The sequence below is a fragment of the Paramisgurnus dabryanus genome, chromosome 4 (genome assembly GCF_030506205.2).
Source record: "Paramisgurnus dabryanus chromosome 4, PD_genome_1.1, whole genome shotgun sequence".
Lineage (NCBI taxonomy): Eukaryota > Metazoa > Chordata > Actinopteri > Cypriniformes > Cobitidae > Paramisgurnus > Paramisgurnus dabryanus.
In genome coordinates, this window is record NC_133340.1 from 39,452,584 (window position 1) to 39,477,992 (window position 25,409).

The following is a 25,409-nucleotide window of genomic DNA, read 5'->3' on the forward strand; positions in this document are numbered from 1 at the left end:
ACGACGATGTGTTTGTCCTGTGGCGGCTATCATAGCTTCAGTATGCATTTCGAAAGGGAGGAGTGAGCTGTGTACTGAGCCGTTGGTTGCATTTGCAGTCTTATTGCTAGATGTCGCTAACATTGCACCTTTAGATAAAAAAATGCTTTAAAAACTTTAACCTAGACCAGGGGTCTCCAACGTGGTGCCCGCGCAGAGTCTGTGTGGTGCCTGCCAAATCCCATTCTATTAATAGTCTCAATTGTAATATTTATTTATTACATATTTTTTATATACGCTTGGCTTGGTTTACGTACGTTAACGTATTAAACAATACTAAAACATATCAACGAGTAAAATAAAATAAAATCAACAAGTAAAAACAAAAAAGTTTTGAGTAGACTTTATCAAAACGTAGCCCTCCAGATTGTTTTATCCATTGTAGTAGCCCTTGCTCACAAAAAGGTTGGAGACCCCTGACCTAGACTTTGCATAAGTATTTAAACCACTAAATATTGACATCTGAGATATAGTCTGGTTAAAAACTTTGGATAAAAATTTACTTTTTTAATGATGAGGTTGACATTTGCATTGAACTGCCCAGTATGTCACATCACAGGACAACTATTTCAAGTTTACAACTAACCTTAAATCAAGGAAAAGAAAAAAGGAAATGGACACGTTATGCTTCAGCTTTCCACTGCTCTTCTCTCTGGAAGGGATTCATGCAGCACACACACACGCACACGCACACGCACACGCACACGCACACGCACACACACACACACACACACACACACACACACACACACACACACACACACACACACACACACACACATAAACGCATATACAGTACACACAAACTGTGTGCTTGGAATTGGCTGATGAATTTTTCCAAGAACTCTTTTTGGTGAATGTGTGTGTGTGTGTTGAGGTCAGCTTTATATAGAAAGCAGGCAGACAGACCACTGGAGCCACTTACAGAGACTCTGGACAGGAGGGAATGCCTGGAAATCTGATATGTACACACGCAGTGAAAATCCCTTTAATTCCTGACCTGGATTCAGGGTAACCCTTAGAGTCCCGGTGGTTTGATTTGATTTGATTAGGTGTGAAGCTTCTTTCTCTCATTCTCTGTGGGTCACTAAGAAAGCTTTCTTGTGTCTTCACTGTAGAGTAACTTAATACAGCATGCAACATACTGTATCTGTATTAACACACAATAAATTCTATTTTGTGAAAGCACACGAAACTACTCACAGACAGCCACATTTTTACATTTACGCTAGAAGAAAACATTAGCTGCAGGGCACGCGTCTTTTTAGCCACAAGGCGCCGGAAGGCACAGCACGCACACACACCCATACGTACCAAATAAGATGGTTAACTAAGCATGTTGTGAAAGATATCCAGCTGTGTGGTGAATAGATGATCTGCTAACAGCAAGAGCTGGAATGCAAGGTGTATTCTCGTCAAAACGGAGAAGGAAAACAGGGATAGGAGGAAGGAAAAAGAGAGAAAGCCCACTGTGAGTGTGAATCAGAGGGTAAACCCAATTCTACACCAAAATGTGACTGAAATTGCTAGTTGTTGTATTATTACATTGTTATGTGTCATATTGTATTACTTTTTGTCGCTTATGCATTACAAGGGAGACATGAGAGCGCATTTCAGAATTTTTTTTTTTTCTTTTTGTCCAGAACAAAACAAAATGAAAACACATAAAGTCTGGAGTATAGTATGTTTTTTATGTGTATGTGACATACGCACATGGTCAAATGCATAGCCTTGCAAAGCATAGTTTATTTGACTCGTACGTGTACCAGACATTCGATGCATGCGCATTGCGACAAAATGCAATGCATCTCCTAGGCTACATATTACATTCACTTGTACTCGCATGCACGGTTACTAAAACAAGGCTCAATGCAAATAATTTTTTATACTTTTTTATAGTGGTTCAGGTTTTCACTTGTCCTGCCAAAATTTTCACTGCCCCCAACAAAAAAAGATTTCAGCATCAAATATTTAAAATAATAATTCAAAAGTTCAATATAATTGTATACATATACATTTTTGTCATCATTTGTTAAGACAATTGGCAATATTTTAATCTAATTCTAAAATTTCACAATAGCATCATCAGGGTCAATATTTCCAGGTATATCAGGTTTAACTGTGCCCAGAAATGTAAAACTCGTATTAAAGGAATTTTGATGCAAGGAAGATAACAAATATTACAAAAACAGTGTTATTAATATGCTGTGTTGATATGTCACTCGATGCACTTACAATTCTCTTTATTTATATCTAGTTCAGTTGACCAGATGAAGGGTTATCAGCAACCCCTTTAGATACCATGCACGCTATGTGTTGTCGGCTTTTCTCGTGAGGTTCAAGGCTTTGTTTATGGTAGTTGCTTGTAACAACATAAAAGGCTCCTGAGTTGTCTGCTTTACCTGGAAATTGACGGCAAACTGTGCAAGCATTGCATCATTTCTTTGCAAAGTAAATGTCTGCTTCCAAGATGTTAACTAATTACTAGGGCTGTCGAACGATTAATCGCGATTAATCACATACAAAATAAATGTTTGCATTTGCATAATATATGTGTATGTGTATAATTACTATGTATATATAAATACACACATACATGTATAAATGTAAGAAATTTGTATTTTTTTATTCATATATAATTTAAAATATATAAAGATATAAATATAAATAAAAATATATTCACATTTATATATAATTTTTTTACATTTATATGTGTATATATATATATATATATATATATATATATATATATATATATATATATATATATATATATATATATATATATATATATATATATATATATATATATATATATATATATATATATATATACACACACATAATAATTAGACACAGTTTACACACTTTAAACACATTTTTATGTGATTAATCGCGATTAATCGTTTGACAGCCCTAGTCATTACATTTATGTTTGGCCTCATAATTAGAGGGTGCCGCCATCTTAACGTCTTTTTGCTTTACCAGCTGACGTAACACGCAGCACACGCAACAGTGTCCACAACAACCAATAATTTGGGAGAAACCTCATGACATTTAAATATGTCTTGATGGTACCATTCCAAAAGAAAAAAACTGACAAACAGCCACAGGCAAAAAATATATTTTAGTGACAATACTGTTTACAGGCCCAAGCGTCTCTCACACTGCCCCCTGGCCATGGCCAGTCTTTTATGTTGAGCCCTGTAAAATCCGGTGGCGCATATACTGTGAGCACGTATTTTGATGATGAAATTTGCATCACATGCTGTTCTGTTCTTAACAATAAGAATATAAACAAGAAAAATATAAATAAGCATAGTTAAGTTTCAGAATATAAACATGCTTCCTTAAGTCAACATTTCTTCATTCTAAAATGTTCTAGGAATATGCCTTTCCTTTTGTTTATATTTAGGTCATGAACCATGGTCATTTTAAGATCGCGCTGTTCTTTTTGTCCTATTGCGTGATCCGTAGTTGATAAGTAATTTCTCATGCTTTCATTTGCGTTCCCGCAGTTTTCCTCTAGTGCGTTACATTCACGGTGCTTCTTTCGTATCTTTCCTCTTCTCATCTCTGACGTAGCATCGTTGGTATGTATCATTTGTTTTGTGAGATTATTCCGGAAGTATTATGTTGTTTTTGATGATAATTTACGTGTGTAAAGTGTAATCTGAGGATGTTTTGAAAGTGCGTGAATTACGTATACGCTAGCTCTCATGTGTTCATTTGTTAACGAGCTGCACGGTAAAGATGTTATAATATCGTGAATGTAATTCACGTCAGTATTTATTTTAGTACTTTGTTTAGTATTTTCATATGTATCTCTTTTTAGTTTTAAAATGAGTACAAACGGGAAAACGACAGTTATTGTGCAATTTGCTTTTATTTATGAGTAATTTGTCATTGCTTTTTTGTGTGTTGCAGTTTTACTATTTTCCTTGTAACTCCATTAAACCTGTGGAATTAAATCAAGCTTCAGAGTCATGGGGTTGGGAAAAAGTTTAGCTGGCTGTCAAGATATAAAGTAGACATATCGAGGACGGCACAGTAAAACAACGCCTATCAAGCAAGCGAGGTGAAAGAGACCAAGTTGGAAGCTAGCCAAACATGTCTTCTCACGCATCCAGGGGACGGTCAACGGACCATACTCTACAGCCAAGCGCTACTGCAGCTACGCACGCCACAGAGCTACAGGCTGCAGAACAGAGTCTGCATGGAAATATAGCAGCACAAGAGAACCCATACAGTGCATCAATAAGGACACGCTCGCAAGCATGTTGTTCAGTGAGATCCAGTTCATCATCAGTGGGGTCTGCAGCAGTCAGAGCAAGAGCGAAGGCTGAGGCAGCAAAGGCACGCCTATGCTATGCTGAAGAGGAAGCAAATCTGAGGCTACAACAAGCTAAGTTGGAAGTGTCTATAGAAATGCTAAAACATAAAAAAGAGACTGCAGCAGCCATTGCTGAAGCAGAGGCATTTGAAGCAGCTGCTGATGTAAAGAGTGAGAAACATAGTTGTGACCTGAACAAAGACTCTGTTCCTTTAGAAGCCTCACAACGAACAAAGCAGTATGTGCTTGATCAACTAAAAGAAAGGGATTCAGAACTTAAGTCATGTGAAAACGGTGACGCATCAGCAAAGAGAGAGTCGGTCACTAACCACAACGTGTCACCTCCACCACTAAAGCCTGAATCCAGTCCCTTCTATCCGCAACAGAACAATACTGCTTCTCATCATCTCACCTCACAGCAGCCTTACATCAGCACATACGAGGGCAGTCACAAGCCATTTAACAGGACTCCTGAAGACGTTCGTCTATCTCACATCAAGTCCAGTGGTGAGCATGCTTCTCCTACACACCACTTTAGAAAACAAAATCACGACATGCAGCCTCCTCCCGCACAACATGCCATACGGACAGATTTCTATGACTGCAGCTCATACATAAATGATGGTGGCTCACACGTAAATGACTTTGTCAGGTATCTAGCTCGCCGTGAGCTTGTGGCTACAGGCCTGCTTCAATTCAATGACAAACCTCAAAATTACAGAGCATGGAAGCGTTCCTTTTTGACTGCCGTCAGAGGCCTTAACCTGGAGCCGAGTGAGGAGATGGATCTTCTGTTAAAGTGGCTTGGAAAGGAGTCAGCAGAACATATTGAGCAGATAAGAGCAATACATGTTAATCGGCCAGAAGCAGGACTGGCCATGGCATGGGAAAGACTAGACCTTACGTATGGCTCAGCTGAAGCAGTAGAAAATGCTCTGTTCAAACGCATTGACAGTTTTCCAAAAATAATAAACCGAGATGGACCTAAACTGACAAAGCTGGGTGATCTACTAATGGAACTGCAGGCCGCTAAGGCTGAAGGGGACTTACCAGGCCTGGCTTTCCTTGACACAGCAAGAGGTGTCAACCCGATCGTACAGAAACTCCCGTTTCGTCTACAGGAAAAGTGGGTGGTAGCTGGTGCAGCATACAAGCATCAAAACCAGGTGAACTATCCTCCCTTTTGCTTCTTTGTCGATTTTGTCATCCAGCAGGCTCGTATTGCCAATGATCCAAGCTTTAGCCTCAGCACCAATACAGACATAGCCCCCAGGACAGAGAGGATAGCGTGGAAGCCGAACAGGCAACGGGAGGTCTCCGTCCACAAGACAGAGGTATCACCCAGAGCCACATTTGACACGGGTGAGTCTCCAACAAAACCTGACGGCAGTGAAAAACTGTGTTTGTTACATAAAAAGCCACACCCTCTACGGAAGTGCCGGGCGTTCAGAGAGAAGCCCATTGACGAGCGCAAAACACTCCTCAAAGAAAACAATGTGTGCTTTAAATGCCTGTCTTCCTCGTCTCACATAGCAAAGAACTGCAAACTCAATGTCCAGTGTTTCGAATGTAAAAGCAACAGGCACAACACCGCGCTCCACCCTGGTCCCGCGCCCTGGCAGCAGGAAGCTGGCCCTGCTTCTGAGCACGGCGGGGAGGGAGATGAAGCTTCAGCGCAGTCTCAGGTCACCAACAAATGCACAAAAGTCTGCGGAGGTGAACTCACAGATCGCTCCTGCTCGAAAATATGCCTTGTTAAGGTGTTCCCAGCTGGCCACAGAGAAAAAGCCATGACGTTGTATGCAGTTATGGACGAGCAAAGCAATAGGTCACTGGTTCGCTCACAGTTCTTCGAAATGTTCCATGACCAAAGCCCAAGTGCTCCTTACACACTGAGAACATGTGCTGGAGTGAAGCAATCAGCAGGGAGAAGGGCCAGTGGCTATGAGGTGGAGTCTCTAGATGGAGCTGTTCGCATCCCATTGCCAAGCCTCATAGAATGTAACGACATACCGAACAACAGAGAGGAGATACCAACCCCCGAAGTAGCTCTTCATCACGTTCATCTAAGGTCAGTTGCACACCTCATCCCAGACATTGATCCACAAGCCCCTATCATGCTTCTCTTAGGACGGGACATTATCAGAGTGCACAAAGTCCGCAAACAGGTGAATGGCGCTCACAACCTGCCTTACGCACAGAAGTTAGACCTGGGGTGGGTCATTGTTGGAAATGTATGCCTAGGTAATGTTCACAGGCCACTGACAATTAGCACGTTCCACACAAACATTACAGAGCGGCAACGACCCACTCTCTTTAATGCATGCCCCAATGTGTTCCATGTGAAGGAGAGGTTCAGTGACACCCAAGCCACCAGTGAGCCCCCAGCATATCTTGAGGACCAGCCAACCTGCGAAACCGACCACCTTGGATGCACAGTGTTCAGGCGGAACAAGGACGACAACCAGGTGGCTCCCTCCATTCAAGATACAAAGTTCATGGAGATAATGGATGAGGGACTGCAAAAAGACTCAAATAACAGTTGGGTGGCTCCATTACCCTTTAAGAACCCACGTCCACGGCTCCCAGACAACAGACAACAGGCGCTGAGGCGTCTCATGTCTCTGAAACGTAACTTTGATAAAAAGCCTGAGATGAGAGACCACTTTCTCTCCTTCATGGACAACATGTTTCGGAACGGTCATGCAGAGTTGGCCCCCCCTCTCAGCTCGGATGAAGAAAGGTGGTACTTACCAACATTTGGGGTGTATCATCCGAAAAAGCCTAAGAAAATCCGTGTGGTGTTCGATTCCAGCGCCCAATACAATGGCATATCACTCAACAACGTGCTGTTAACTGGACCTGACCTCAATAACACACTATTGGGAGTGCTGATGCGGTTCAGAAGAGAGGCCATCGCAGTCACAGCCGACATAGAACAGATGTTCTATTGCTTCCGGGTAAGAGAAAAGGACCGTAACTTCTTACGTTTTCTTTGGTTCGAGAACAACGACCTCTCAAAAGCCATCGTGGATTACCGCATGAATGTCCACGTCTTTGGCAATAGCCCGTCACCAGCAGTGGCTATTCACACTGCATGAAAAGAGCTGTATACGGACAAATACGGGATGGGAAATCTCTGCTAAACTTTAGGTTTGCCAGATTTTTGAGGCAGAGTGCTTGGAAAGGTAATACACCAAAGTAAACTTGTTAAACATCCAGAAACCTTACGTTTGTGGATGTATGTAGGAACTGGTGGAAGTTTCCAGGAATCCTTACAGCTGTTTGTGAGGAGGGGTGGGTGTGAGGTGTGAAGGGCTTTTTATATGTTAATGACCCACAGGTAGAGGTGTCTTCTTTGTTTTCAGAGCTGAGTGGGGTGGGGGGTTAATCATGTCTCTTTAAGACAGCACATACAGTATTGTGGTACATAAAAACTGTGTTTTCTAAATACGTTTATTATTAATATAATTTAATTCGTCTATTTAAGAAACTTAGCATAATTCAAAATAACTAAAATTCAGTGAACACAATTACCATTTTCATGTGTGAAAATTATGTCTCTGACTCAAGAGAAATGCAACAAATGTTATTTCAGAATATATATTTACAACACTTTGAAAACATGTCTCCAACTGCCCTAGGTCAGAATATTGTGCATGTATCTCTCAATGCTGCATACATCGTTTAAAAGAAGCCGTTCAAATGACATCATGTAACAAATTTTGCTAGCTAGGATGTTGATAAATTGGAAACAAAAATATCAACAGACAGGTCCATAATCTAAAAGACAGTCTTTCACATATGAATGCAAAACATGTTGGGTGATACAGACTGACAAACTTTGGTAAACATATCTGCAGATACCTGTCAGCTACTGTACTTCTAATCCAGAGGTGCCCAAAGTTGGCCCACAATAGACCTTTAATTTGGCCCATCATGCCACGTGAGATAAGGAAAAAGAAAACAAAAGTCATTGACGCAGATGTTCGTATTTTTTATTAAACATTTTCTAAAATGTATCATTTTTTGTTGTATTTTTACATTACAAAATGTAAATTAAAATTAAATGCAAGGGATTAAAGTGAATTTTTTTATGTTTCATGCATTCTTGAAGGTGTATAAAATGCATCACGGAAATTAATGGACTCGGGTACTATAGACTAAAAATGAAGAGGTTGGGGCAGTGGCACACAGAGAAAAGGATATTTAAAATGATTGGCAAAACGATTTCTTTTTTCTACAAAAAACCTTGGAAAATAAAACTGCATTAGTTATGCATAAACAGAGTAATGTTTGCTTATTTATTTTTAAAATTATAAATTAGGGGTTATCAGGGCAACTTTAATTTTAATATAACACAACAACATTTACTTTTGGCCCACGGCCCTCAGTCAGGTTTGACCCTTGTAAGGAAAATGTTTGGGCACCAATGAATGTTCTAGTCTATCTGAGGAGGTAACTTTTAGCCTTAGATAATGCATGCTTGTACAAAGTCAGTCCACATATTATAATGTTTGTCTTCAATCAATCAATTTAAATAAAAAAGATGGGGACTTTATAATATAATAAGGGTCAATATATCACAGTGAAAAAAGACATACATGCATTTTTACTTTAACATGAACTAATGCTGGGTTAAGGCATATACTAATCATAAACTATTGAAGAGTCATCATAAACTACAACATGACATGTTTTTCATTGTTAGTTAATGCATTCATTTACAATAAATTAATTAGGCTACATGTCTTAACTCAGTATTAGTTTATATTTACTTATATTTAAGTAAAAATTCATTTAGGTATACGTTAAATGTTTCCAATGATTAGTATGGCAGTTAATCCACTAAACCCAGACATAATTCCTGAGGCATGTTTATACAGAGTTTTGTATTTCATCAAGAAAGTGCTGATTCACAAAGATTTTATATTTAAGAAAATCTGAGCATCATTCAAAATAACTGTTAACATGTTTTTCAACTAAACATGCTTTGTCAACGTAATAAACTTTATAAAAACATTTATTTTTATTTTTTTATTAATTATCAAGTATAAAGAACAATGCATAGTGTGGAAACGCGGATTATAAAAAAAGTATATTAAGTGCGAGCAGAGGATCAAGCAGAAACAACGCCAAAGGACTACATTTCCCAGGATGCACCTCCACCCTTCAGGTGCGACCGCTTTACCTATGGGCTTGACGGGAAAATTCAAATCGCGAACCGTTACTGCCTGGACTACTCCGTCTCTTGTTTGTTTGTTTGCTCATTAACAGTAAGGTAAGTTTGATTTAATTCATTTGCCTGCATCACGCTGATCGGTTGCCTATTTGTTCATATTATGTTATTTACTATGATTCGTTTTTGTCTTTATACTAGAACTGTTTGAATTTAAAGCACAAACAGTAAAACTTTAAGGGTATACGTGGTACACAGCGGTAAACATGAGGTTAAAAATACGCGAAGTAACATTCAAACCGGGCTGTTAGAAGAATCAATTCGATGTTTAAATTTTTAAAAACAAAACTTTAAAGAAGCCAAGATGAGACGTTCTTTGCTTAAAACAAACAAAGCAACAGTAACTTTTGTGTTTGAAATGTTAGCAGCTAGCAAGTGTCTCTCTGCTATTTTAAATTATACAGACGATCTTTTGTTGTTAAAAGCTCATTGCTTTAACTTAGTTCTGGTAGATGCTGCTTATTTTTCAAGACTGTTTTAATAGCTTTATATTGGTTTAGAACAAAGCCAGCTTCACTTTAAGAGAACCTAGATGCTTATTGTAAAGAAGCTTGGAGTCATAATATATTTTAACGTTATATGTTTGCTGTTCTTCATCTTTTTAAATATGAAGTCTGTTCATGTTTGTGTTTACAGAGGTCATGTACACTGTGGTCAACTTTGTGGATGCTGAAGAGGTTTCTGGGTAAAGATGATGTATGTTTATTCATGCAATTTTTTAAAATCAAACATGTTAGATAGTAAACAGATGTATGTGATTTTGATTTTTAATTCTGTGCTTGCCAGAGAAATATAATGAAGTAACAGTGAAAGCTAAAACATCAGACTGATCCAGACACTGAAGAAATTGATGTCACTGCAATCTGGCCAAAATGATGTAAGTTTAATAATGAAATTATTAAATTAAAGAGGTTAAATCGTAAATAGATGTGTTATGATGTATGTGATTCTATTTTTTTATTCTGTGTTTGATAGACAACAATATTGAAGTAGCCTACTGTAATGAAGCTGCAGAACAACACAGAGACTCTGAGGACATCAACACAGAAAATGAAGTAAGAAGATGTATATTATGAAGTTCTTTGATCATATGTTGTTGTATCTATGTACAGTTTAATGTAAACTTTCTAAAATGTAATTTTAATTATGTCATTTGATTTGTTGTGTGTATCTGTATATGTGTACTAGTATTATGCCAAATACTTATATGTACTTTTATATTTCCAAAGGGTTCCAAAGAGATGTCTGTCCAGATGAGGGTGCATCAACTTTACCTTTGCTGACAACAGTTAACTTAACTCAAACCATTTAAGGAAATCGGTTGCCTTAAACCATTAAGTTTTAAAAACATACATTTGAGTACTGTGAACTTAAGTCTTGTGCAATTATGCACTTATATTTAGGTAGTGTGAACTTAAATATAAGTGCATAACTGCATGTGACTCAATTATTTAAAGTTCACAGTACTCAAATCTATGTGTTTTAAAACTTGTATGGTTTAATGCAACCGGTTTTCTTAAATGTGAGAAATGACAGTGTTACAGTGAGAAATGTTTGATTAATTCCAAGACAGAGCTCTGCTATTGAATCTACACTGCAAAAAATCACTTTCTAATTTAGGATTTTTATCTTGTTTTCAGTAGAAAAACTAAAAATTCTTAAATCAAGATGTATTTTCTTGATGAGCAAAATTACCTTAGAAAATATGTGTAGTTTTTAGACAAAAATATACAATTTAAGTAAATTTGTGCCTAAACAAGCAAAAATATCTTAACAGTGGAGTGAGAAAATTGTAAACGTAAGATTTTTTTTCTCACACCATTGGCATATATTTTTGCTTGTTTTAAGCACAAATTCACTTAAAGTGTGTGTGTGTTTATTTATTTTGTCTAAAACTAGACTTATTTTCTTAGGTCATTTTGTTCATCAAGAAAAAACATTTTAATTTAAATAATATTTCTACTAAAAACAAGACAATAATACTATGTAAGAGTCATTTTTTTGCAGTGTAGGACTGATTTCTTAAAGCAAGATCAATATAGTTGTTGTTCATTTTATTTAGGTATTTACTACATTACAGTGGGAGCTGGTGACTTGTTTTTTGTGAGCACTTGATGCGAAGTTTGTCACAACATGTATACAGCCCGTCATTTGTGTGGTTCCCAATTTCAAAATATGTGTTCTGCGTGTCGAGTGCGTGTATGTGCATTACGTGTTTTGACTAAACACGTGATGCACATGGTTTACATGAAGCAACAAACACATTTTAAAAACACAAGCAACACACATGACACTCTGAACACTCATTTTGAATTTGCAACCGCCACTGCTACATTACATTGTACTGCTTTGAATGTAGTTTTCATTGTTGCTTTTATTTTGTATTATTTTACTCTAATATTGCTTTCTCTGTCTGTATATTTATAAGTTTAAATAGTATTGTTTATGTATGCAACTTCTAATATTTATGTGTAATATTATTTTGTGATTGTGACAATTGTGGATTGTTCAGTTTTTTTATTAAATAAACATTTCAAACTCAATTCAAGTTTTTATTTTTTTTTAAGGTTTTTGGGGGTGTATAGTAGGATATAGTGGGGGGGGGGGGGTTGTAGTCCATCTGCATAGCAGGCAAATAACCAATCAAGTCACTAAACTATGAGGGCTTGGGTTGGGCTAAATACAAAGTGTAACCAATCAAATCATCTCAACTGGAAAGTTTCAAAGTTGTGTCCCAATAGTTGTCAGAGTTTTGGGAGGGGGTTTTAAAAGCAACCAATCAGTGTTGGGATTAAACACCAATGGGGACACTAGAATTGTGCAAAGGTGTGAAATCCCAGTACCTCTGCAGGTGTGAAAATGTCCCCTGACAAAATCTTCAGTGGGATTATTTGCCATGGCAACAAATGGCTGCATATACCACGGGAATATCCCCTCAGCAAGATACATCCGAATTGGTATCATTACGGGAGTTTCCTAACTTGGTGGAATTAGAAGTTTACCCTCAGTGGAACTAGTAGATACTTCCGAAAATCAGTGGTGTTTACAGGAGTTTCCTAGTACGGATACACCTCTTTTCATGCAGTGTCATGGTCTACACAAGTCTGTCCAAGGAAACGAATTCCATGTCGACCCAGATGTGCAGCACTTTGTGTTGCATGACTTCTATGTCGATGATGGGCTGAAGTCCCTCCCCACAGCTCAAGCTGCTATCAGCCTGTTAAAAAGAACACAGGATGTGCTCTCTAAATCAAATCTGAGACTTCACAAGATTGCAGCGAACAACAAAGAGGTCATGGACTCCTTTCCATCCAGTGACCACGCGAGTGACCTCAAAGACCTTGACCTCGATGCAGACACACTGCCATTGCAGCGCAGCCTCGGGCTTGATTGGAATCTCAAGACAGACTGTTTCCTTTTTAATGTCTCCAGTGAAATCAAGCCCTACACACGGCGGGGTGTCCTGTCCACGATTAATAGTCTCTATGACCCGCTGGGATTCGTTGCGCCCGTCACAGTCCAAGGCAAGGCTATCCTGCGAGAGCTCACAACGGAGAACGGTGACTGGGACGCACCCTTACCTCCTGCAATGAAAGATGCCTGGACGTCATGGAGAGCCTCTCTGTCTGAGCTTGCCAAGCTTTCCATTCCAAGGTGCTACACAGAAGCCTCACCATCAGCAGCGGTAAGAAGAGAACTGTGTGTGTTCTGTGATGCGTCAGTTAAAGCTATCGGTGCTGTGTGCTATCTAAAAGTGACAGACAGTAATGGCAACAACCAGATTGGATTTGTAATGGGAAAAGCCAAGCTGGCCCCCCGCCCTGAACACACAGTGCCAAGACTTGAACTCTGCGCTGCAGTGCTTGCTGTTGAGTTAGCAGACCTGGTTTCAACAGAACTAGATCTACAGCTTGATGCTGTAACCTACTACTCGGACAGTAAAGTAGTCCTGGGCTATATTTGCAATGAGACTAGGCGCTTTTATGTCTATGTCAGCAACAGAGTGTTACGCATCCGAAGATCATGCCGTCCAGACCAGTGGCGTTACGTGCCTACAGACATGAACCCTGCAGATCACGCAACACGTTCCGTCCCTGCTAGCCAATTGAAACACACCAACTGGTTAAGTGGGCCCAAATTTCTCTCCAAGCCAGAGCCCAACATTTCTGAGAGCACTTATGACCTTGTGGACCCAAGCTCAGACCCAGAAATCCGCCCCCTGGTGTCTGCCTTAAGCACTGCAGCCTCAAACCAGCAACTGGATTCACAACGCTTTGCAAAGTTCTCTACCTGGAAGTCATTAACTCGTGCATTCACTCGCCTCATTCACATAGTTTGTCATTTCAAGACAGCTCACAGAGAGAACACAGCATGCAAGGGCTGGCATTACTGCAAAGCTGAATTTACAGTTGAGGAATCTGAGAAAGCGTCAGCTGTAATCATCCAAGCAGTTCAAAAGGAAGTCTACAGCCAAGAGATAAAGTGCATTCAAAAACATGAAAGGATGCCAAAAACAAGCCCTCTCAGAAATCTGGATCCGTTCATTGACACACTTGGCTTTCTCAGAGTTGGAGGCCGGCTTCATTATTCAAGTGTTGATCAGGGTGAAAAGACTCCTCTTATTATTCCTGGCCAGCATCACATCGCCACTTTGCTTATCAAACACCACCACAAACAAGTCCAGCATCAAGGCCGTCACTTCACTGAAGGGGCAGTCCGTTCTGCTGGCCTTTGGATAGTTGGAGGAAAGAAAAAAGTAAGCAGCATCATTCACCACTGTATAACATGCAGAAGGCTCAGAGCTCCTCTCGGTATCCAGAAAATGGCTAATATGCCAGCTGATCGTCTTTCAACAGATCCTCCATTCTCTAATGTAGGTCTTGATGTGTTCGGCCCATGGATTGTCTCCTCGCGGAAAACCAGAGGCGGCTGCGCTCAAAGTAAAAGGTGGGCAGTGATTTTTACGTGCATGAGCATAAGAGCTGTGCACATTGAAGTCATAGAATCCCTCGACACATCTAGCTTTATCAACGCGCTACGGCGTTTCCTTTCAGTGCGTGGCCCGGTCAAAAACATTCGTTCCGACCGCGGCACGAACTTTATTGGTGCCTGTAAGGAACTGAAGATAACCTCAAACATTGACAGCACTGCCGTAAAGACTTTTCTCTCAGACAAGGGTTGCATCTGGTCTTTTAATCCCCCACATGCATCCCATTGGGGTGGATCATGGGAGAGAATGATAGGGCTGGCAAGAAGGATTCTGGATGCAATGTTTCTCCAGCTGAAGGACAAGCTCACCCACGAGGTGCTAGTGACCTTCATGGCAGAAGTCGCAGCGATCATCAACGCAAGGCCACTTGTTCCAGTGACTATGGACCCTGATGACTCGTTCGTTCTCACGCCAGCTGCTCTTCTCACACAAAAGACAAACAGTGTGCCTGCTCCTGCTGGTGAGTTTGGAGTTTCAGACCTCTACAAGTCCCAGTGGAGGCAGGTTCAGCAGCTCTCCAACACCTTCTGGGACCGTTGGAGGAAACAATTCCTCCCAACACTGCAGGCCCGCAAGAAATGGCAGTCCACTCAGCCAAACATTCAGCCTGGAAGCGTTGTTCTCCTTAAGAACATTCAAGCACCTAGGAATGAATGGCCTCTTGGACTGATTACTCAGGCCTTCCCCAGCAAGGATGGGAAAGTACGCCAGGTTGAGGTAAAGATTATCAAACCAGGCGGGTCTAGCCTCTTTCTCAGGCCAGTCAATGAAATTGTTCTCCTTCTGCCTCCAGAGGCACAGTAAATGGACTGTTTAATAAATGGACTGTTTAAAAAAAAAAAAAAAAAAGGGGGAACTGTGCATGGACTGTTGGGTGACGTGTGTCCACGTCAGACGGGGAGTGTTCTGTTCTTAACAATAAGAATATAAACAAGAAAAATATAAATAAGCATAGTTAAGTTTCAGAATATAAACATGCTTCCTTAAGTCAACATTTCTTCATTCTAAAATGTTCTAGGAATATGCCTTTCCTTTTGTTTATATTTAGGTCATGAACCATGGTCATTTTAAGATCGCGCTGTTCTTTTTGTCCTATTGCGTGATCCGTAGTTGATAAGTAATTTCTCATGCTTTCATTTGCGTTCCCGCAGTTTTCCTCTAGTGCGTTACATTCACGGTGCTTCTTTCGTATCTTTCCTCTTCTCATCTCTGACGTAGCATCGTTGGTATGTATCATTTGTTTTGTGAGATTATTCCGGAAGTATTATGTTGTTTTTGATGATAATTTACGTGTGTAAAGTGTAATCTGAGGATGTTTTGAAAGTGCGTGAATTACGTATACGCTAGCTCTCATGTGTTCATTTGTTAACGAGCTGCACGGTAAAGATGTTATAATATCGTGAATGTAATTCACGTCAGTATTTATTTTAGTACTTTGTTTAGTATTTTCATATGTATCTCTTTTTAGTTTTAAAATGAGTACAAACGGGAAAACGACAGTTATTGTGCAATTTGCTTTTATTTATGAGTAATTTGTCATTGCTTTTTTGTGTGTTGCAGTTTTACTATTTTCCTTGTAACTCCATTAAACCTGTGGAATTAAATCAAGCTTCAGAGTCATGGGGTTGGGAAAAAGTTTAGCTGGCTGTCAAGATATAAAGTAGACATATCGAGGACGGCACACATGCACTGTACTCGGCTTAAGAACTACATATTGTATAACATTTACTAACAATCAGTTCAGGCCTTAAATATACTGTACTTTAATTTGTACCCATATACATCATTTTGTAATATCAGCATAATATAAACATAGATAAAAATAAAACCCTTTGTTGTGTTCTGGGTTTAACATGCTAGATTTTTCAACATATTTTCAACATATTTTCACTTTGTAATTTACTGCTTAGTTGCAGTTTCTGTAAAAGTTTTTACTAGTTTTACTATATGTTTTTACCATTATACTGCTTCATTCATATGTTTACAACTTCCGTCTTCCAGAAGTTGTATTTGTCCACTGCCCATGTCATCAAGGTTCACACATTTCAGTTAAAAACATAAGACATACAATCGTAGTTTTATTTGTAGTTCTAAACGTAGTTTCGAGAGGAGCCCAAACATTCAGGTCTGTCAATCATCATTATGGGCGTATATAAGGCAGCCTTCTGGCCTCCAGGTCCAGCTGCAGTTTTTCCGGCATCCCACCTCCTCCCCATCTCCTCCTTCACTGCTCTCTTTCTTCCTCTGTGCATTTCTGTTGCAAGGGGGGGTTGAACTTGGGGCTCGATCCCCGGCCTCAGGTTCGCTCTCTCTGAAGGTTCAGAGCTCAGCTGTAGAGCTCCCTTCGAGGACAGCAAGCCAAGTTTGTTTACCATTAATCATTAAGATCTGAATGCGCAGGCGAACTATTGAATCTTACCTTAAAATGTAACGGTTGCTTTTCTGAAATAGAACCTGAAATATTCAACCTCAATGACGTATGTGGTCGACAAATATGACTTCCGCACCAGAAATCCTGGCCAGAACGCGTCCTAGAAAAATGACACGTATGGTCACCCTAGTTGACATTACTTGGTATTTTATTGTGGTAGTTTTATGACAATGTGGGGGATTACAATAAATACGTCATGTGCCAATAAACATTGTTTAAGTAGTTATTCGTATGAACTCTAAAGACTTTTAAAAACCTTTTAAACTGTGCTCTGTAGTGGAAGCTCCACCCACAAAAAAAATCACAGGTTTCCTCCTTCAAAACCAGCAAGGTTTTTCGGAACCAGGATATGAACATGTTTCTTTTAGCTCAGTGATAGAGAATTGTGTTAGCAGCTCAAGAAGTTGTGGGTTCAAAAACATTTTGAAAAAAATATACTGCATTATAATGCACACACTGTAAAAATGATGTCAAATGAAGTGTTACAACTTTAGTGTTACAAGTGTTACAACTAACCCCCTGAAATCAACATATTTTTTAAGTTAAAGTAGCATAAACATATAAGTATTCACATGTTTTTGTAAGTTATGTCAACTTATCACAAGTCAAAACTTAAAATAGTAGGTTGAATTGACTTGCAATTGACTTAAACCAAGTTGTTTTAACTTCATGCTGCATTTTTTACAGGGTTAATGTAACACCGGCCCAGGTTTTATTTACAGTTAAAAAAAACTGTATATGAGTACAGAAGAGAAGATTAGATGCTTACTCAATATAAAAAAACAGATCCACTCAAGAGTTCCCTCAGCATGTGTAAATTGAGTTAGTATCTCATGTAATCTTAATCAAGATGTGTATCAGACAATAACAACATCATTAGCAGTTTATTTCAGGTCAAAGGAGACACCTGCTATCTTGGTGCGATCGGTAATTCAGTAATAAATGTGTCACTCAGACTAATTCCTTCAAGATAATAGGTATATGTCATGTTGTAAGACACAAAGTGGCTTCATATGTGTAACAGAGCGTAAAATTATGCGGTGCATACACTTTTCCTTACAAAAGTGAGTACTGAAAGTTTTATGTACATGGTGTGAGGTTCACTGCTGTTTGTTTGGCTTTAAATCCAAATTGATTAATGATTGTTAAATAAAGAAAAACCTAAAGGCGTTACACAATGTAAAAATAAGCCAGTAAGCTCTGAGCTAAAGCCTTACGTTTATCAATTATAATTTAGGTATAGCTTTAGATTGCTTGTGGAATTTCAGTGGATCTCTCTGTTCTTATCCTGTACAGATCTTCATTTCATGCCTCTCAGTTTGGCCTGGATTTGCCGACAGGGAGTCTGTCATTCAGTTTCACGCTGTTAGTTTGTCAGCCTGTGTGTCATACAGTGTGGGTAAGCAGTGTCGAAGCTGTCGAGGGGACATGTGGGTCGGGGTCTCAGATCCAAATTGGGCCCTCAGAGAAGGTTATTGATCGCTTATGTCCAATTTCTGAAGCACGGTCATCCCACAGCGTATTGGATGCCTAACTGGCATGCCGTGTTTGGATTTGATGGCAAATGGAGAGGATAAGTCCAGGTCTTGGCCTCAGTAGGCCCATGTGTAATGTCAGAATGATACCTCTTTCTTTTAGGTTGCCTCACTGCTCTGCACACTCGAGAGAACCATCCCAGCATGAAAAGTGACATTTGATGGCAGATGGTGACAATAATTCACCTAAACCCTCTGAAGAGAAAGACACTGTGAAAAGGAGAAAGAGGAATTCTAGCCTAATAGTTTCGCTAAGAAATTGCTAAGAAAAATGTAGCACAGTTGAAGTCGGAAAAATGTGCCGATTTATAAATAGATGATGACAATAGCAATATCTAGAAGGAAATGTTGCTAATGGCCGATATATAGATGACTTTCACATCATGCTATTCAATACATCAAATAATTTTAATGGACTTTAATAGAGCCTTTAATAGAGCCCAACATTTAATACTTAACTCAACACTTAACAGTTTTTTCAATGGAGTTTCAAAGGACTCTAAACGATCCCAAACGAGGCATAAGAGTCTTATCTAGCAAAACGATTGTCATTTTTGACAAGAAAAATAACAAATATGCACTTTTAAACCACAACTTCTCGTCTAGATCCGGTCGTGATGCGCCAGCGTGACCCCACGCAATACGTCATGACGTCAAGAGTTCACAGAGGACGAACGCGAAACTACGCCCCAGTGTTTACAAGTGTTGAAAAAGAGGTCCGTTCCTACGTTGTTGTATGTCAACTGATACTAATTAATGTCTTTGTGTCAGTTTATTGTTTACAATGGTCCGCAAATGTGCGTTTCATATATGTAACACGTAATCTCTATACGTCACTATGCATTTACGTTAGGTCACAATAGACGAGAAGTTGTGGTTTAAAAGTGCATATTTTTATTTTTCTTCTCAAAAATGACAATGGTTTTGCTAGATAAGACCCTTATGCCTCGTTTGGGATCGTTTATAGTCCTTTAAAACTCAGTTGAAAAAAACTGTTAAGTGTTGAGTTAAGTATTAAATGTATTAAATTAAAATGAGACAAATCCTGCAATGTTTTCTTCAAAAAACATAATTTCTTCTTGACTGAACAAAGAAAGACATCAACATTTTGGATGACATGATGGTGAGTAAATTATCTGGATTTTTTTTTAAGAAAATGGACTAATACTTTAAGAGTGTAGTCCTGGCTTAAGATAATCCCTGTCCGGGAAACCACCCTTTTTTTTTTTTTTGAAGTAGATCTGAAGCAGTTTTCCTTGGATTGAAATATATGGATGGCTTAATATATATTTTAATGCTTTAAAATGTATTTATTTTTACAAATATATTTCATAATATACAAAAATGGCCAAAAATATTGGCCAAAAATATATTTTTGTTAACATATTCCAAAATATATTTTTGGGCCATTTTCTGTATATTTTATAAATACATTTAAAAATATATATTTTTTGTCATGTGGGTTCAACTATGATGATGTAATTGGTCACATGTTTGTGACTTAAGAAACCAGGGTGATTTAAAACCATGGTTTAAGACTCCAATTTTATGGAAAAATACTCAGCAATAGTGTTGAATGATGAAATTTGCACATGATTTGTCTAAAAACATTTTAAAAACACCACATAGACATATAAACAACAATAAAAAATTCACAACAGGGACTTCAACAGTATTTATCTTACAGTACTACACTAAAAAAATACTGGGTTATTTTAACCCATGCAGCGTTAGGTCAAAGAGGGGCAAGCCGAAATGTTGGGTTAAATTTAACCAAAAAAGGTCCACATTTGACCCAATAATGGGTTAAACAACCCAGCATTTTGGGTTGAAACAACCTTTCATGTTTAGTGTACATATAGTGTACATTGGCATGTTTAGTGTACATATATAAAAGCGGACTGCACATTTTTTTACTCATTATGACACATTCTGGTAGTGTTACATCTACAAAGAACACATGTGATGTTTTCATAAACTTGGACCAAAACTATTTCTTTTGGGATCTTAGTAAAAGCTAAATTGTACTGCCCACTGTTTGGTGGGCAGCTCATTGGATTATAAAATAGAGCAGCTACTGTATCACCTGGGGTTTTCATTCAAGTATTTTCAGAAAATTTTGTGGAGATATCTAATTAAATCAGGTCTTGTGTACAGAGACACGTTTTAGTGTGCTGTTACAGTATAAGCTCAATCTTCTAATCAATCACCATCTTTAAGAAAATAGCCCAGCACACATGTGAACTCAAACCAAAATAAAGCAACAGTTAAAAAAAATGTTATCATAATGTAATCATTTAATTTTGTCCCCTGATGTCGGTTTATAGTGTTATACAAAGTTTACGGTACAATAGAATGGAACAAAATGGTTTGGGAAAATCATTTTCTTTCTTATCAGTACCAGCTGGAAAAAAATAATGATTTCTTTCCTAATTCAATTTTCTCACTTTACTGTGATTGGGCTAAGCTGCTTAAATGTGTGTTGTCAATTAGAATTTTCCTAATAGTTACAACTTTTGCAACAAGTTATAAAAACGGTTATAAGGAAACATATATATATATATATATATATATATATATATATATATATATATATATATATATATATAAACATAAACAAACTCCACTATATTCAACATATAACTTGTAAAAATGTCTGCCGTTTCTTGACTTCTGCATTTACTGTAAATTACTGTAACTGGTGTGCTAAATGTAAGAATAATCTAATTAGACATCGGTTTGCCTTTTGTACATTACATCGCCGGTAGTTCTTGCATATCATTACTCTCATATTGTGATATGTATGAGATAACTGATAAAATTTTTAAGCAAATTTACAGTAACATATTTGGCAAGAAATCCTTTCTTTAATAAAGCAACAGTGTTGTATAAACTGGACAAAAACATTATGTAAATCCATTTGCAAGCACATTATTAAGCTCCGTATCACCACTACTTACAGTACAACAGACTTAATTTGGTAAAAACTAAAAGCTCAGGTTTCCTAAAGCACTTTGAGAATGGTCAGTATAAGCAGGATAGCTGACGCACCGCTGTGCTGTTTGTGTTTGAGGGAGATAAATCCGCTACGGAGGCAAATTCCTGGTGATTCATGAACTGGGAGTTTGTTAATGTGTGTGTTTATAAAATCCTTCACAGTAACTATAATGGCAAATTTACCATAACGGATTTGTTGTTATCCAGCTTTATAGCTTCCACGGTAAATGAGGAACCAAGTTTGAGTTTTTAATTAAGTTGTAACTGAAAACTTTATAAAACTTTCCTTATTTAAAGGAATTACTTGTTAATTAGTGTAAAATAATGAACCGTTTAATCAATCCCAGAAGTGTGTTAACACATTGGAGTTTTTTCATATTTAATCCGCAAATATTCTTATGACTGTGTGTATTTATTTGCTATGGAAATAAGCAGAATACGTGTTGTTTATAGGTAAACCCAGTCACTAGGGTCGTAGTTACAGTTAACTTTAATTTTAATAAGCACATAAATCAAAGATCAACATTTCTTTGCCATCATTTTAAGTTTTCTTTTTTCACCAGGCTCATCACAATGCCTTATGGGATTGCAATAATATTTTTTGGACCAGCGTTTGTGTCAGAAGCATGCCTTAAAATGCTGCATACCAAAAAGTCTATGTGTAAGTCTTGGTCTGTTTTTCGTGTGCTAGTGTTGGACCGAGTAATGATGACAGATGGAGCAATCCATCACAGATTATAGTCACTCACTTAGAGATGTTCTCATTAGTCATGCTCAGTGGATATGGTGATGGACATTATCTTGCCACAGTGCTGAAGAAGATGCTACTCAAAACCCATTTTAATATCTGATTAATGTTTTAATCAATCATTTAAATCAGACCAGAGCACGAGCCGAGACCAATAGTCCTCTGCAGAATTCCGAAATTCATGCATTTTGAAAGTTTTTGGGACTATTCCGTGGCATATTACCCCACGGTTTGGTTTGGGTCGGGTCAGCTTGCTTTTTTGAGCTTTTCCATTGGGTGCAGTACGTAGTACCCGATACTATTTTTAGTACCACCTCGGTCGGGGTTCCAAGCGACCCGAGCTGATACCAAAACGTGACGTGAAAGCACTTTAGATCGCTGATTGGTTTGAGAGAATCGTCACTACAAGCGGCATCGCTATAATGTAAAAGATTAGCTTTACCTTCATGCTAGCTTGCACTGTCTCGAGTAAACCTGTTTTCATCTGTGCTCAAGTTCCCAAACTCCCTTTTAGTGATAAAAAACATCCATAGGTTGAGAAGCAGGAACACTTTCCAGACTTGCAGTTTGTGGCAGCACATTCGCGACGCTCACGTTCACATATATGCTTAAATGCAATTTAAATGAGACTCAGCAGAGCGTGTCAACCGACGCCACGGGTGTTTGTACAGAAACTGTGATGTGACACAGGGGTAGTGATAAACGAGATGTGCAAACATCTATTTGTGGTGGTCAATTTTAGTTTTGTGGTGGACTGAGAAATGAATGTATGGGAATGTATAACAACGCTCTTACTTGTATGATGTCACAGCAGCGCAAATATAATGACACGCCTATAATCCCTCCCACTCCGAAGTGTTACTAAACTCGATGAAAAAGCTAACCAAGCCAAACTGAGGTGAGCTGACCCGACCTGACCCAAACCGTGGGGTACTGTGCAATGGAAAAGCGCCATAACTGTGCACCTTTCTACACAAAAACGTGATGGTGTCTTACTAGATTTGTCTCCGTGAGGAGCTGTTTAGTATGCCAGAAAAACGCTCACATGATGTACACTTCTACTCGGAGTTGCTCATCAATGTTTAAATATATTTATGAAACAGTCTCTTGTGTGGGTGGTAATTCAAACTACATTAGCGAGAGACAGACACATCCATAATGTCAATATGTGGCACTGCTTTCTGTCTGCTACAAAGCTCACAGGTGTAAATAAAAATGAGTGATTTGAGGTTTTGAAAAAAGACTGAATGTCAACCCATTGCCACTTTTTACACAACACACCTGGATCTGAAGAGAAAAACAGCAAAAACAGAGAGAGAGAGAGAGAGAGAGAGAGAGAGAGAGTATGTGCATTACCACAGCCAATTTTCAATTTTGTCTTGTATTAAGATGCCCAGTAGTGCTATTAGATTTCGTAGTGGCATGACCACAAACTCTAATAACACGATACCAGATATTATCAAACTTCACTATCTGCCATTAGTTCCACAGAATGGCTCTTTTGGTGTCTCCCTGACAACCCATTAGATTCAGACTGCTGTGATGGTGGCACAGTTCGATCCCAGTTATCCTCCCGAATGAGCCACACACAAAGGCAATCCCGACAGAATGTGAGCTCATACCAAATCCAGAGCAGTATGTGAGATCCTGGAGACGATCCAGTCGGGCAATATGTTTTGAGGCGAACAGATGCTTTGAATCGGACATCGGGATCAAAGATGTGGAAACGAACAGATTCCTCATTTTAATCGCAGATCTGTGTCAGCTGAATGAACATACAGTATAGCGCCAAAAGCCTGATGGAGGAGATACAATATGACTTGCATCTCTTGGTTTGATTTGTATAACACACACACACACACACACACACACACACACACACACACACACACACACACACACACACACACACACACACACACACACACACACACACACATGGCGCTAATATAAGTTGTGTGTATGACCTCTTTTTGATTTATTAGATCTAACATCTAAGTAATCGTTGCGTAAACTGGAGTGTTTTTCAGTTTGAATTGAACAATGAAAACACATGGTTTTAGCTACAGTAAATGAACTAAACATGAACCAGATTAGCTGGTTCACAAGAAACACCAACTGGTTCTGGTTTGTTTCTTTGGTAACACTTTACTTGAAGGGGTGGGTTAACATTACATTAAACTGTCACTTAAATGTCATTAAGTGTTAACACTGTGTCAAATAATTTTAAATACCTTAACAAAATAACAGACACGTCAAAATACTTAACTTTATGTATGTGCACAATACATGAAAACTGACTACTAACAGAACTTGTTCTTCCTCACACAGAGGGTTCTGAAATTTTCTGACATAGAAGGAAAAACTATCAAAACATTTAAATAATTTAACTAATGAATTTAATGTAATTAACTGTTTTCCAGGCTATATGGATGCACCACTACTTGGCTTAACCCATTATTGGTCTCCAAATGCAATAAATTATAATTTTATAAGTTTTAATTATTATTATTATTATTATTGAATGGTTGATTTTATTTGTTAAACACATGGAGGAAACTTTAAAAAAATCATTATGAACAGAAGAATATTCATGACATTGTTATAAAACTATTTGGCAGAGTATATTTTAATGTCAAATTATATTTGTACCACTGTAGTTGAGGTCAAGAAATTTTTTTATGACGATGCTATAAAACAATATGACAGAGTTTTAACAATTAATTACATTTTAATAACAAATTCAATTTGTATATCTGGTATAAAGGGATCAGTTAAGTTGTCTTTTTAATGTAAAGTTGTAATGACAAGTTATGATGTATTGGTTAATGTCAAGTGTTCATAACAAAAACATCTTGAACAATGTCATCTTTGCATTAAAAATAACATAATTAAATGAATGACACTTAATAACAGTTGTCATATACATGCATAAAATCTCCTTCATGTTCATGGCACAACATGAAGTTGTCATGTCAGTCTTATGAACACCCCTTTAAGTAAAGTGTTACTGTTTCTTTCGTGACAAATTATATTTGTACCACTGTAGTTGAGGTAGTTGACATTGTTATAAAACTAAAAAATCTAAACAATGTCA

The 25,409-nt window shown here is 38.2% G+C and overlaps 1 long non-coding RNA gene across 1 annotated transcript; it reads left to right on the forward strand.

The window, feature by feature from the left end:
• Nucleotides 1-9,600: 9,600 nt before the first annotated feature.
• LOC135735523 (uncharacterized) lies at nucleotides 9,601-10,956 on the forward strand. The gene is made up of 5 exons (XR_010527625.1): nucleotides 9,601-9,653; nucleotides 10,248-10,307; nucleotides 10,398-10,488; nucleotides 10,587-10,666; nucleotides 10,841-10,956. It is a non-coding gene; the product is annotated as an uncharacterized lncRNA (long non-coding RNA).
• Nucleotides 10,957-25,409: the final 14,453 nt, after the last annotated feature.